Source organism: Lactuca virosa, chromosome 1 (assembly GCF_052849685.1).
Source record: "Lactuca virosa cultivar CGN04683 chromosome 1, Lactuca_virosa_CGN04683_v6, whole genome shotgun sequence".
Lineage (NCBI taxonomy): Eukaryota > Viridiplantae > Streptophyta > Magnoliopsida > Asterales > Asteraceae > Lactuca > Lactuca virosa.
This window is the reverse complement of record NC_136426.1, coordinates 221471035-221483767: the sequence shown is the minus strand read 5'-3', so window position 1 is coordinate 221483767 and position 12733 is coordinate 221471035. Positions and strand designations below refer to the sequence as shown.

At 35.9% G+C, this 12733-nt stretch overlaps 1 pseudogene; it reads right to left on the bottom strand.

Annotated features, from left to right (window-relative positions):
- Positions 1 to 1284: 1284 nt before the first annotated feature.
- On the bottom strand, positions 1285 to 12448 carry LOC145127495 (UDP-glycosyltransferase 73C3-like; annotated as a pseudogene).
- Between the last annotated feature and the right edge of the window lie 285 nt (positions 12449 to 12733).

Sequence of the window (12733 nt, the reverse complement as noted above, 5' to 3'; positions counted from 1 at the left end):
AAGCGGAGTTTATGTTTCAAACATCCGTTTATCCTTTCATACATGGTTCGTTGCCCCGGAGTCGATCCACAAAGCAACATCATCATCCTGTACATAGAATGATTCATGAATGAATGAAACATAGTAAACATAATGCTGATTAGAATTATCAATGTTAGTCAAAAACTGACCTCTTTTTACTTGGGCCAAAGACCCGTTCACCTTCCCATTGGCTCTACTGTTTCCAGCACCATTATTGCTTAGATTCACACGACAATCATGCTTGCAATACCTAACTTGATTGCACCTCCAACAAACCAAATCCTTTCCCTTTTTGTTGGAGTTGCTTGGGACATGTCCGTGCTTACATTTTCCATGTCCTTTGTGGTTCTGATTCCTTGGTTTGTTTTCAACCATATGAACCGAGGGCTGTCCAGGTTCAACTTTTCCTTTGGGCTTATCAGATTTGTCACTTTCCTTCGCACGAAGAGATTCTTCAATACAAATGTGACTAGCAAGTTGATCCAAAGACAGTTCCTCCTTTTGATTTTTTAAGTTATGTTTGAAGTCTTTCTGGGATGGAGGCAGTTTTTCAATGATGGTTGACACAGCAATGGATTCATCCATATTCATACGGTGCAGTTTAAACTGACCGTATATGCCAAGGAGTTCATTATATTGTTCATTAGCAGACCTTGAATCCTCCATTTTATAATTATTAAAGTCACTAACTGGAAACTTCTTGCTAAAAGCATCCTCCGTGATATATATCAATTCAAGGGTGTCCCATAACTCCTTGGCACACAAGGCTTCACTATGGATATGAAATAAAGCATCAGACATACCGTTCACAATGTGACCTTTGCAGATGTAGTCAACGTTGTCCCACTTCTGTCTCCTCTTTATCTCTTCAATTGTCTCATCAACACCTTCCTTAGGCTCCGTTAGTCTTGGAGTAGTCAGCACGTATGCTGCTTTCAGAATAGTCAAAATGAAATGCATCTTCTTCTTCCAACGCCTGAAGTCGACGCCTTCGAGCTTCTCCATCTTTGCGAACTTCGTGTTCATCTCGCGGATTGAATCTCTCATCTCCAGAAACAGGAAGATATCAGTTCGATTGTTGGAGAATATAGGGTTTAAGTTGGAGATCTGGATATCACTTGGATCGTGAGAACACTTTCCAAACTGATATTTCTACCCTACGCCTGGGTTGCAAGAAATTCAGCCTAGGATAATCCAAGTGGACACTTACGACTTCTGTGCCTAGAATCGTAAGTGTCCACTTGGATTATCCTAGGCTGAATTTCATGCAGCGCAGGCATAGGGTAGAAATATCAATTCGGAAACTGTTCTCACGATCCAAGTGATATCCAGATCTCCAACTCTAATCCTATATTCTCCAACATCCTCTCTTTTCACTTGTATCCATGCTGCATCTTCCTCAATTAACTGCATCACTAATTCAGCCCCAACACACACACACACACCAGCGCTCACTATTTCCGCAACCAACCTCTCATTAAAAAACTGCTCAGCAAATTGAGGCCATGTGATCATCGGTACACCCGTAGAAATCCCTTCAATAGTCGAATTCAGCAAATTGAGGCCATGTAATCATTGGTACACCCACAGAAATCCCTTCAATAGTCGAATTCCATCCACAGTCAGTAAGGAATACCCCTACCGAAGGGTGGGACAAGATTAGAACCTATGGGGCTCACCCATGGATCAAAACACCTCTTCCTTTCACTCTCTCTTCAAACCCATCTTCCACCAACCATTTTTCTATCTCTTGTGTCCGACTCCCACCTTTCACATCTAAAATAAATGGGAATTCCAACTCTTCTAACCTAGAGCCAGTTCGATAAACTGTGGTGGTTTGAGCCGTGTTAGGCTCCCTAGACACACGTAAATCACACTCCCTGGTTTCTAACAATTGATCCAAATGATGCACATGTGGTTTGTAATCGAACCATTGGTTTTCCACGTTGAGCTTTGTCTAAATCGTTCTTGTTACTTTGTGAAAACGACCCTATACACTAAACTTTTTGCTTCACTTTCCGATATTCATCGATATATATATATATATATATATATATATATATATATATATATATATATATATATATATATATATATATATATATATATATATATATATCTACTTTCCAACTCCTCAAAACTAGGGGTGTTATTCGGTTTGGTTTTCAGGTTTTTGGTTAAAACGGTTCAGTTTTATCGGTTTTTTTACATTTTAAATATAACTATAACCAAACCAAATAAGATTCGGTTTAATCGATTTCGGTTTATTCGGTTATGGATTATTCAGTTCAGTTTAACGGTTAAACCGAATAAAATTCAGAACGTAAAAATAAATATTAAACTAAAAGAAAAAAACTTACTAGACTATTACCAAACAAAGAAACTACATTAATATATAAAATATTATATTCAAGTTGTAGAGATAGGTTAATATAATTTTAGTCGTATATGAAAATGAAAGAAACGATTAAATGTTATTTGGTTAATTTGTCTTTGCTTTTTAATACAAAATATAGAACAATTATAACTTTATAATGGTTAATACCTAAAAAAGTCATGGAAATCTTAGTAACTAATCAATAAATTTATACATAAAATGTTGATATATATATAATTTAAATCGTGTTATGTAATTTAAAAGTTAATAATATTATGAAATATTATGTGAAATTGAGTGTTGAGTTCTAACAGATAGTTTTTACTAGAAATGAAGTAAAACTATGTTTACAATCACTCATAAAATATTGGAAGTCTTATGAGATTCCAATTAAAAACCAAATACTGAAATTTAGCAAAAATATAAAATTTGGAATAAGTAAAATTTTATTATTGAAAGTTGTAGATAATCTCGTTAGAAACACGTAGGCGAAAACCTCATCGAAATCCGAGTTATAACGAAGAAGTTATGACCAATCGAAGATCCGCGATAAAACCGACACGGTGCCGAATGACGTAAAAAGTGAGTTTTTGATAAACTTTTTTTTAGCCTTAGTGATCTAAATGAAAGTCGTAGTATTCGTTAAACCGAGAATTTCGATAAAAAGAACGCCAAAATCTGACTTCGTATGAGGAAGTTATGATTTTTTACAAGTTTCAGCTTAGTAGTAGACAGTTAAAAACTCGAATTTTAGATCGAGTGATTTTTAGCCGACACAACCTAAATGAGAATCGAAGGTCTCGTCATTAGTAGTACAACGGTAAAAAGTCTGAAGAAAACAGACATCGGATGAAGAAGTTATGAATTTTTAACGGATTTACCAGTCCCGGTCTGTTAAAAATAATAATATAAAAATAAAGTCAAAATTTTCCGACGAAGTCTAAACGAAAGTTGTAGAGCATAATTTTCTCTACGCGTGCATATAAAGAACCTCAAAAACGGAGCCCGTATGAGAAAGTTATGGATTTTACAAGATTTAGCACAATTTTCGAGAAAAATCGCATGAAGAGTGATTGCCACGTCACCCACGCTCAGAGCTGGCCACGTGTCCGAAGCTGCTGCTTGGCATGTCTGAGAAGCGACGCGTGTCGCACAGGTGTCCGAAGAAGCCACGTGATCCTCGCATGCACCCACGTGATCCGACCCGCGTGTAGCCTCCTGATTCGACCGAGGAGGAGGCCCAATCCGAAGCGAGCATCTGTCCGAACCGAGCCTCGCCCTGCTGACAGCTGGTCGGAGCCTCGCATACGAGCCTCTCGCTTCCCAGCCTCGGATCCGAGCCTTCGGTCCTCCTCCCCTATAAAAAGCAACCATGCGAACTCCCCCGGGTATTTTTAGAATTTTGGCACTTTTTCACCCTTTTTCCATATTTTTATTATCCCGACATCCCCCGAAGCCCCGATACTTATTCCAAAGCCCGAAACAAGCCCCGAGATTCCCGAGAAGCCTGAAAAATATATGTTTTCGGTTTCGAAGCTCAACCTTCGCAGAGCCCGGTTTTCAAGAAAACTCCCGGTTTTCAACGAAGAAAGTCATATTTAGAGCCGAAGTGCTACCCGAATTACTATTTTGACCCCCGGTTATTTCACGGTGAGTTTAATATATAGGAAAAATTGTATGTTATGTGTTATATGTGCTATGTGCTTTTCAGAATTATTATTCCGAGTTATTTTCCTGTGTTATTTTGGTTTTATACCTTTGGCTATGTAAAGCACGAATTGTATACTAACGAAATACTAACGGAATACTAACGGAATACTAACCTTTGACTTGAAGTGTATGACATAGGCATCACTTGGGTATTGGTATTAACCGTTGACCATGAAGTGTATGACATAGGCATCACTTTGGCTTCGGTAGTATGCTAAGATAAGGCTGAAAGTCTGGATATTCTAGCAAAATAATATTCTTGAGTATTTTTCCGTGTCATTATTATTCGTTATTTTTAATAGCAAAAGAAATACCTTTGACCATGTGATCAGTGAAAGGACTTAGATTCATATTGTTACTGGTATGTAGCCTCTGGCCATGTAGAACATGTCTCCGTAAGAGAATGATTTCTATTCTATGGCATTGGCAGAAGGTTAGACAGGGCTATAAGCCTGAAATCTACTAAAAGGTTAATCCGAAGTTGTATGTCTTCTGTGCCATTTGGGCCAAAGCTTTATTGATTGTATATCAAGTATGGAAAGCTTATCACATTATGCCTTTGTTGTTCCTTGCTCCTATTTGCTTATGCCATATTGGTATATATATATATATATATATATATATATATATATATATATATATATATATATATATATATATATATATATATATATACCAATATGGCATAAGCAAATAGGAGCAAGGAACAACAAAGGCATATATATATATATATATATATATATATATATATATATATATATATATGGCATAACATTATATTGTATCTATTATTGAACTCACTAAGCGTTATCGCTTACCCCTCCCAATGTTTTAACATAATGCAGGCAATAAGCACCCAATATAGTTGGAAGACTTAGAATAGTTGTAATATTATTTTTGTATTTTGGTTTAGGTTTGTATAGATTTACAATATTCTGGGTAGTTATGTAAAATCTTAAAACATAGTCGGTTTGTATCCAATCTTTTGTAATGACTTTATCAATGTAAAAATATTATTTTATAAATATGCATGTAGCATGTTTTGGAATAACTATATTGTCAAGTATGAAAGTTTGGGTCCTTCAGAAATATGAAAGTATAGAAAGGGGTTCTTTCAATCATAGTATCAGAGCAGTGGTTTAAGTGAACTAAATTCCATGGATTGGTATTTAGACTTAAACTATTGGAAATTCAATATATGAACTGAATCATTGTAAATATATGGATACAAACCATAGGGAATACTTAAGGGGGGTATTGGGTAGTGATAAACCCTAGTATTCTAAGATATTAAGTTACTTCAAAAATTTTAGAGAATTAGTTTATGTAAACTGGAATTTTGAGAATTTCTAGATTTAGACATGAATTGTTAAGTGATGATACAATATGTATCTAGTATACTTTAGGTTGAATACCTAATGGGGTAAGCACTAGAATATTAAGAGGAGATATGCCTTATATTCTATTAAGTGCTAAATGATAAGTAATTATAACATGCTTTAGGTTTCATACCTATATTGCTATTATTTGAGAAAGTTTAAGGTCTGTTGCCGACCTTGGTTTAGAAAATTATATGTTCAAAGTTCTAAGAATTTTTGTATAAGAATTTACATGAAACTTTTCGAAGTAATAAAGAGACTTATGATAGTTGACATCGATAAGTTTATAAATAAACAATTGCGGGATATCGTAAAATAATAAATATGAAGTGAAATCGTAAATAGTGTATTAATACCAATAGAGTGGTATTAAATATTTAAAATATGTAAGATAATATAATAACATCTTTGGAAGAAAGATGTGCATTTAAAATACATTTAGATGAGATAAATATTTTGGCATAACCGATGAAGTTGTTCCACCGCTGTCCAGATTAAAGCAGTGATAGTTTATAGAGTCGGAAGAACCGAGGATGGTGATAAATACTTCAACAGTATTGAAATTAATGTAGTCGAAGATTTAGAAGAATTAAATGAAGATCAAAGGAAAGGCTAATGAAGTTTTTAGACTTATTAGGCCAAGACTTCGTGATGAAGTATGTAGTTCGAGTAGTAACCCTATACAAGATGCTCAGACTTAGTATTTAATAATACTGAGTGATGATTGACTTCAATCACATCCATATGGAAGTTCCATTGTGTGTTAAGCCGACTTTAACATACAAGATTGGGATAGTGAAATAGGTTATTTAGTTGTGAAAAGGCTGAGTGGCTTACTTGTTAGAGTAAGGTAGAGTACTTAGTTGAAGAAGATATACACTCATATTATTATATGAGAAGAAATGTTGTAATTAGGAATGACAGAGAACCAAGTTGAAGCTAGTAGAGCTTGCTGAGATGCAGCTATAATGCAGACTTCTTAGGATAGACTCCTATGACGTAGACTTAAAAGATAGAACCATGAGAAGAAGACTTACTCAGATACAGGAATGACGATGTCATGAAAGGATAATGAAACCAACAAATATGCATGATGGTTTGCATGATTTAGAAGATGATGCAAGTAGTTGAAAACCATTTGTCTCTACACTGTTAGAGTAAAATTTGGTATAGTGTGTCTTGTAGAGTAGACACTACCCGAGAAAGAATTTATATGAAGAATTGGAAGTAAAATTCTATCGACCTATGAAAAAGTATTAGAATATGCTAGATCGAGCATATGCATGAGAAGAATTTTAGAAGGCGAGTATAAGTAATCCAAGATATGTTTGATAGAAACGTGAAAACCCTAGTTGAGTCTAGGAGAAATTGTTGTATGTACTTGTTTGAACACACTTAGGTGTGAAAATTTGCTTTGTGAAAACTTTTGAATGGTGACTTGGGAACTGCGAGACAATACTTGGGACAAGTATGAGTAGGTGTGAATAGTAGTAGAGGCCTATACTACTTGAAGCACAAGACTCACGCTTGGATCAGGAATGGTCACAAGGTTACCAAGAAGCTAATAAATGATTCCGTTTTATTCATGTGTGTCGTTACCTTCGTTTCGGTAATGACTAAGAAGATAAGTATCGTTCAAATCTTAATGTCATAAAGAATCGAGTCCGATTAGTATAAATCCGCGAAAGGAGTTGATTGGTTTAGAGAACCATGTCTTATATAGTGACGAAACTTCAGTAGGAATACTGAAGAAGTAAATGGTCGAGGTAGTCGATAGAAATATAACAATCTTCATTAAAGAATTGAGCAATCATTAGCCAGAGATATGACTTGCTATGTGGTGTTACTAGCCATAAGAAATGTTTCCGCCCTACTCTTACTAGTCAAATGGCGGGGAGTCAAGTTTCCGATCAACAATCAAAGAGTACTCCAACTAAAAAGGAGGAGGTGCCAAAAGCTAAAAGATGTATATGTCCGAAAGCACGAATTAGAGATAAGTGGTGCTATTCTTTCTATTCCGAAGCATCCACATGTTGTTCAAACTCTTTTTGTTTTCTTTATTCCATCAGCTTGATTTATTCGATCTGATTCTAATACAAGAGTTTGGTTCGTTACGTGTCTTGTGTGTTATAAAATCAAAGGTCATTAGAATAAGACCATACGAGTTGTTGTTATAGCAAAAGTAAAGACCTTATCTTGGGTTTAGTCTATAAACCAAGAAGGAGCAGGAGTCTGCAATGAGAATTGAGTTTTAACTCAAAGATTAGGATCGAAGGCCCAATAGAGAATGATGAGCGGGTGCAGGTTTGAGCACCGCTAGTAATTTAGAAGTTTGAAGAGTTTGACAATCGTTTGTCAAATCAAAAGTTAAATATCGTACATTTTAGATTACCACAGAGGAAGTAAGTTAGGACTCGAATGTTGTGACTTGTAATTTTCTTGTAAACTCTAGATCTGCTCACATCTTATTTGATTGTGATGCCTCAGATTCTTTCGTAGCTTACAAATTCGCACATTCTTTGTTACGCAATTGTCCAATCATTTCATATAGATAACATAGGAGATATATCATTACTTGCTGATAAAGTCTATAGAGATAGTGTTATAGGAATTGAAAGTTATAATCTTCCTGCTAACCTAATTCCTATCTTTGATATTATTCTCGACATGGATTGGTTGTTAAAGAACCATACAAAACTCTTGTGCTACAAAGAGATAGTATGCATCCCTATCGAAGAAGAGGATTCTATTTATGTCTACGGTGGAAATAATAAATTTCTTTCTTAAAAACTCGTAAATTTATATCGAAGGGATATTCTACTTATCTGACTTATACAGTTAATACCTTGAAAGAGGAGAAGAAAACTGTGAATGATAGCCTTTGGATAATTATCGACCGGCTGATTAAGAGTGCATATTTTCTCGCCATACGTACAACGGTTCTAATGGAGAAATACGCACAAGTTTACTTATACGAAATTGTGGCGAGACATGGTGTGCCACTAAAGATTATTTCCGATCGTGATACTCGCTTTACTTCTCACTTTTGGGCGAGTATGAAGAGTGAATTGGGATCTCGAGTTACTCTCAACACAACTTATCATCCCCAGACAGATGGTTAGACGGAGAGAACAATCCAAGCAGTAGAAGATATGTTTCGTGCATATGTCTTAGAGTTCGGTAGTAACTGTGAACACCATTATGTTGGCATAATGTAGGATAGAAAATCCTTGGTGGTCCTGAAATGATTCAAGACACCACTGATAAGATTCAAATTATACGAGAAAGAATGAAAGTAGCCCATCATCGACAAAAGACCTGTGTAGAAATGGAGGAGACGATCCATAGAATTCCAAGTGGGTGATACTTAAGGTAACCCCGTGGAAAGGTATTATGAAATTTGAGAAGAAAAAGAGATTGAGTCCTAGATTTATTGGACTTTTCAAAATTATCTAACAAGCATACCGCTTGAATTTGCCTAAAGATTTGGCAGGTATTCATGATGTATTTCATGTAAGATATCTACGTAAATGCTTGAACATATATGATGAAACGGTTCCATTATCCAAGGTGAAACGGGATAATAAACTTATACTTAGGGAAAATAAGAATGAGATAAGAGCGAAATATCCTCATTTGTCTAAATCGTTGTGATTTCGGGGACGAAATCCTCAAAAGGAGGAGGTATTTGTAACATACACGTTTTGAAATCGTGTTATGTAATTTAAAAGTTAATAATATTATGAAATATTATGTGAAATTGAGTGTTGAGTTCTAACAGATAGTTTTTACTAGAAATGAAGTAAAACTATGTTTAGAATCACTCATAAACTATTGGAAGTCTTATGAGATTCCAATTTAAAGCCAAATAGTGAAATTTAGCGAAAATATAAAATTTGGAATAAGTAAAATTTTATTATTGAAAGTTGTAGATAATCTCGTTAGAAACACGTAGGCGAAAACCTCATCGAAATTCGAGTTATAACGAAGAAGTTATGACCAATTGAAGATCCGCGATAAAACCGGCACGGTGCCGAATGTCGTAAAAAGTGAGTTTTTAATAAACTACTTTTTAGCCTTAGTGATCTAAATGAAAGTCGTAGTATTCGTTAAACCGAGAATTTCGATAAAAAGAACGCCAAAATCTGACTTCGTATGAGGAAGTTATGATTTTTACAAGTTTCAGCTTAGCAGTAGACAGCTAAAAACTCGAAGTTTAGATCGAGTGATTTTTAGCCGACACAACCTAAACGAGAATCGAAGGTCTCGTCATTAGTAGTACAACGGTAAAAAGTCTGACGAAAACGGACGTCGGATGAAGAAGTTATGAATTTTTAACGGATTTACCAGTCCCGGTCTGTTAAAAATAATAATATAAAAATAAAGTCAAAATTTTCCGACGAAGTCTAAACGAAAGTTGTAGAGGATAATTTTCTCTACGCGTGCATATAAAGAACGTAAAAAACGGAGCCGGTATGAGAAAGTTATGGATTTTACAAGATTTGGCACAATTTTCGAGAAAAATCGCATGAATAGTGATTGCCACGTCACCCTCGCTCGGAGCTGGCCACGTGTCCGAAGCTGTTGCGTGGCATGTCCGAGAAGCGACGCGTTTCGCACAGGTGTCCGAAGAAGCCATGTGATCCTCGCATGCACCCACGTGATCCGACCCGCGTGTAGCCTCCTGATTCGACCGAGGAGGAGGCCCAATCCGAAGCGAGCATCTGTCCGAACCGAGCCTCGCCCTGCTGACAGCTGGTCGGAGCCTCGCATACGAGCCTCTCGCTTCCCAGCCTCGGATTCGAGCCTTCGGTCCTCCTCCCCTATAAAAAGCAACCATGCAAACCCTCCCGGGTATTTTTAGAATTTTGACACTTTTTCACCCTTTTTCAATATTTTTATTATCCCGACATCCCCTGAAGCCCCGGTACTTATTCCAATTCCGAAACACGCCCCGAGATTCCCGAGAAGCCCGAAAAATTTATCTTTTCGGTTTCGAAGCTCTACCTTCGCAGAGCCCGGTTTTCAAGAAAACTCTCGGTTTTCAACGAAGAAAGTCATATTTAGAGCCGAAGTGCTGCCCGAATTACTATTTTGACCCCCGGTTATTTCACGGTGAGTTTAATATATAGGAACAATTATATATTATGTGTTATATGTGCTATGTGCTTTTTAGAATTATTATTCTGGGTTATTTTCCAGTGTTATTTTGGTTTTATACCTTTGACTTGAAGTGTATACCTTTGACTTGAAGTGTATGACATAGGCATCACTTGGGTATTGGTATTAACCGTTGACCATGAAGTGTATGACATAGGCATCACTTTGGCTTCGGTAGTATGCTAAGATAAGGCTGAAAGTCTGGATATTCTAGCAAAATAATATTCTTGAGTATTTTTCCGTGTCATTATTATTCGTTATTTTTAATAGCAAAAGAAATACATTTGACCATGTGATCAGTGAAAGGACTTAGATTCATATTGGTACTGGTATGTAGCCTCTGGCCATGTAGAACATGTCTCCGTAAGAGAATGATTTCTATTCTATGGCATTGGCAGAAGGTTAGACAGGGCTATAAGCCTGAAATCTACTAAAAGGTTAATCTGAAGTTGTATGTCTTCTGTGCCATTTGGGCCAAAGCTTTATTGATTGTATATCAAGTATGGAAAACTTATCACATTATGCCTTTGTTGTTCCTTGCTCCTATTTGCTTATGCCATATTGGTATATATATATATATATATATATATATATATATATATATATGTATATATATATATATATATATATGGCATAACATTATATTGTATCTATTATTGAACTCACTAAGCGTTATCGCTTACCCCTCCCAATGTTTTAACATAATGCAGGCAATAAGCACCAAGTATAGTTGGAAGACTTAGAATAGTTGTAATATTATTTTTGTATTTTGGTTTAGGTTTGTATAGATTTACAATATCCTGGGTAGTTATGTAAAATCTTAAAACATAGTCGGTTTGTATCCAATCTTTTGTAATGACTTTATCAATGTAAAAATATTATTTTATAAATATGCATGTAGCATGTTTTGGAATAACTATATTGTCAAGTATGAAAGTTTGAGTCTTTCAGAAATATGAAAGTATAGAAAGGGGTTCTTTCAAAATTTAACCAAAAATCAAACCGAATAAGGTATCCTTATTCGGTTAACCAAACCAAATTAACCGAAAACCAAATAACCCGAACCAAAAAAAACCAAACGTCATTTGGTTCGGTTTGGTTATTCGGTTTTTTTATGACACCCCTACTCAAAACTGTTTATAAGTACCCCATATGCTCATATTTTTGTTGCTCTAATTTTCTCACGTACAATTTTTATCACCTTTGCCTCTGCACTCTTGCCACTCTTCCCTGCATTGAATAACTCTGGAAGCTGAGATTTAGTCATGGTTATGTTATCCGGTAAACCCAACAACAAAAATGGTTTGAAATCGCCCACCCGTTCATGAACCTTGGAAACACAGAGATTATGAGTAGCTAACTGAGTGAAACAACTCATTCCACCGAAAATAACCCATGGAATCTCGAACTTTCATGCAACATCTGTTGTCCAAGTTAAATGTTTATCATAAATCATACAACTTGGTGTCGGTTTAAGCTCTTTAAACACTTTTTCAAGTGGTTCTTGGAGTTAAGCAGTTGCATCAAAGAAATTCTTGGTCAACTTGAATGATGGTAAATCGTCTACGTTTTCACATCCTTCTGGTAATCCGTATTCTGAGGCTGGGAATTAGAGTTGGAGGATTCGGATATGGTAGCCTGAGGCCACTGCACGGTGGAGGACCACCCCGAACCTGGCGGCGGTACGGGGTGTGATGACGGTGGCGGAGTGTTGTGCAATGAGTTTGGCCATGTCCACCATTGGAATGAGGTGACCGGGGCACATTAGAGGTATCATAAGAACATGAACAATGGAAGCCATTTCAGAGTATGAACTATGATCGAAGTATGATTTTTTTGGGGGACTATATATTATGGTCTCAATTGGATGCTATATATGATTTAAAAAACTTTAAGTCCTTTTCTCATTGTAATGGGAAAATAAGTATGTATTGTAGTATTGTATATAAGTAACTACCAATGTACTAACTAACTTAAACTTGTTTGTTTAATTAAGGTAAAATGTGATGAGATTATAACCATACTTGATTGACTAGTAAGACACGACGTTCGAGATGCCGAAATGGTATGACATTCGTCACCCGTA